This window comes from Pteropus vampyrus, unplaced genomic scaffold (genome assembly GCF_000151845.1).
Source record: "Pteropus vampyrus isolate Shadow unplaced genomic scaffold, Pvam_2.0 Scaffold11, whole genome shotgun sequence".
Classification (NCBI taxonomy): domain Eukaryota; kingdom Metazoa; phylum Chordata; class Mammalia; order Chiroptera; family Pteropodidae; genus Pteropus; species Pteropus vampyrus.
In genome coordinates this window covers 1303959-1306855 of record NW_011888792.1, presented here as the reverse complement: position 1 = coordinate 1306855, position 2897 = coordinate 1303959, and the positions used below count along the sequence as shown (strand labels likewise).

Sequence of the window (2897 nt, the reverse complement as noted above, 5' to 3'; positions counted from 1 at the left end):
CCGCTCTAGGCTGAAGCAGGCCTGGCTCCACTCATGTTTGTTAAGTGGTGAGTGAATGGATGGAATGAGATGCCAGCTGAGCTCTGCCTACTTCAAGGTCACTAGAGGGGGGAGTGTATGACATCCTATTGGAGATAAGCCACCAATTTCTGAGTTCTGTTACTGGGCTTCTGTCCACAGTTGGGGAGAAAGAAGGTGAGGACTCTCTCTCACTTCCTGTCTCACCCCACAGGGCACGGATAGGGCATACAAGTCCTAGAGATGGAAATAGGGATATGGACTAAAGTTTCCCATGATATTCGTAGTGATCTTGATTAACTGACTGTTCAGGCAAAGGACAGTGCGGGGTAGGGGGGGAAAGGAACAAGGCTAGATTTTCACTTCTCTTTCCCAGAAACTATCAATCTTACGAGTTTAACAAGAGTATGGAAAGTCTCTAGCCCTGACTCTGACAGGACAGCCTGGTTTTAGAGTTTATAAAGGTGATCGACTGTAGCTTGCTTCTGTCCCAGGAGGAGAGAGACAAGATGGAGTGCCAGAGGGGTCAAAGGAATCTGTTAAGCAGCCCAGTCAAGGATTTCCCTCCTTTTAGAATTTTTCCCAGTTGACAGGAGGGGCAGGAATCCCACTGAAAGTCTGTTAAAGAGCCATAAGAAAGTTTAGGTGGCCTTGTTTGCACAGAGTAACTGCAACCTGATCTTTATTTCTTGCAATACTCTTCTGGCCTCCAGAGATTCAGCTGGCATTGAAATTATATTTATTAAATCAGCATATTGATACTTTAAAAGAAATAAATGTAAAACAGCAAAAATCTAGTCTTTCATGTAGTAAATAGTGAAGAAATATTCACTTATTCAACAAAATTGTTGAGCACTTACTGTTAAATTTGTCAAATTATAAAACCATGAAAACAACTCTTGCCTTCAATTTGTTCAGAGTTTGTTTGGGGAAATCATTATGCAGCTATTGAAAATTTGGGAACCCCAGCGTGGAATTGTATACCAACTACACGTATGCACATAAAAGATCGAAAAGACATTTTTCAAAAAGTTAAAACATTATTCTTGAGTTGTAGAATTGCAGGATCATTTCCTTTTTTATTCTTTTTAACATTTTCTAAATCTTCTAAAGTGAGTTGCATGCTTTTGATAATTAAGAGGGGAGAGGGGAGATGTCATTAAAAAGTGATTGTAACTGATTAGCTGCAGCTCTCCATCTCTGTTGCCAGCTGATCCTCTGCCTTTGGCAAGAGATGAATTTAGAGAGCCTGGAAGCTCTGCCAGGAAAAGTGCAATTAACCACAATGAATCCACCCTGGGGCCTGGCCAGCCCGGGCTGGAGGGAGGGAAGGTGCACAGAAGCCCATCTGGAGAGGGGCTGTGTTCTTCTCAGGGACACTACAAAATTGAGCTGTGCCCACCTATGGATTTCCGGGGCCCTAACTTAAAGATGAATTGCTAGTGCTGGACTGAAAGCTCAGTAAACGCTGTCTTGGCTCTGGGGCTGTGTGCCTGCCTTGAAGCGTGAGGAAATGTGGCTGGACAGAACTCAGGGCGCGCTGCATCCCCCTCTGAGCCGCCTGGAAGAGCATCACACTTCCCTCCAAACAACCACCAAGCTGCTTGCTGGGAGTCTGGATTTCTGCCAGAATACATTTGAGACTAAGTTCCCTCCTGCTCGAATGTCTAGCGCTTTCCCACTCTGACCAGTAACATCTGCATCACCAGGGGGAAATGAAGAAGCTCAGGACCTTGTCCCAGACTGGCTGACTCAGAATCTGCATGCTAACTAATCCCCAGGTGACTCAAGAGCTGACTTGAGTGTGCATAGCACTGCTAACTCACCTCTCAGGTGGGCTATAGAGGAACCTCTTGGTGGGCAGCCTCACCTTCAGTCAGGTGGGCTAACAGCAGAAGTGGCTCCCGGGCCAGGGCAGCTGGAGAGAGTACTGGTTAATGTCCTACATCTGCTATTTAGGGTGAAGGAGGCTGAACAATAGCCTATTTCGGGGCAACCTTCTCTAGGAATGTGGGGTGCTTAGTGGGTAATCTCTCCCTGTCTCACAAGATCCCTGGAGCTTTAGGAAGCAGAAGGTATTATTTTAATTTTCCAGATGGTTTTATGGCGGTCGGGAGGAAGGGAGCTGGGATGTTGCCAGTCTACTGAGAAAACTCAGAGCCTTTTCTGTCTAATAGTGCCAGCTGGCTCTCGGGCCAGATATGAAGGCTGTGTCCAGGCACACCATCATTCTAGCTCTCCAGGGATTTTGCCAGTCGGGCTGCTGGGTTTTCTCATCACGGCCAAGGCTCTGCATTGGGACTGCTCAGAGGTATAAAGACACCTGGGCCACTTTCATTTTCTGAAGGGTAGTGGTGATGGTTCTCAACAAAATGCAGAAATGCTAGAACAGGTTAAGATGTTATAGTCTTTGTGAAATATTTACATTAAAAAATTAATGTTTAAAAGCAATGTTGAATATGGATTTAACAGTATATTGGTTTGCTAGGGCTGCCCTAACAATGTACCACAGACTTGGTAGGGAGGCGTCACATTTCCCCGAAGGGAAGGAGAGGCCACATAGGGAAGTGACAACTGAATTAGGCTCTGAAGAGTGAACACAGAAGACTCAAGTAGGGTGCAGGTCTTGAAGCCGCCTATAGCTCCATGTCCGGCACTTGAAGATGAAGCCTGGGGTGGGAGATGCCGGCTCCAACCCAGTCACCAAGGATGGAAGCCTGTGACGGCCCGAGTGCCAAGGGCATTTTAAAGACTAGACCAAGTTAGGAGAATGGCAGGAAAACGTGTTTGCAATATTAACTCAAGGGTTTTCCCACTTGGCCATCCACTGCCCCACCTTCCTTGAACTTTAAAGCAACTGACTTCCAGGCCCTTTGCTT

General features: G+C 46.3%; 1 long non-coding RNA gene across 1 annotated transcript in view; it reads left to right on the top strand.

Moving 5' to 3' along the window:
* LOC111731265 overlaps positions 1-2897 on the top strand; it is a 24385-nt gene that overhangs the window by 616 nt on the left and 20872 nt on the right. The gene's annotated exons all lie outside the window — the stretch shown is intronic.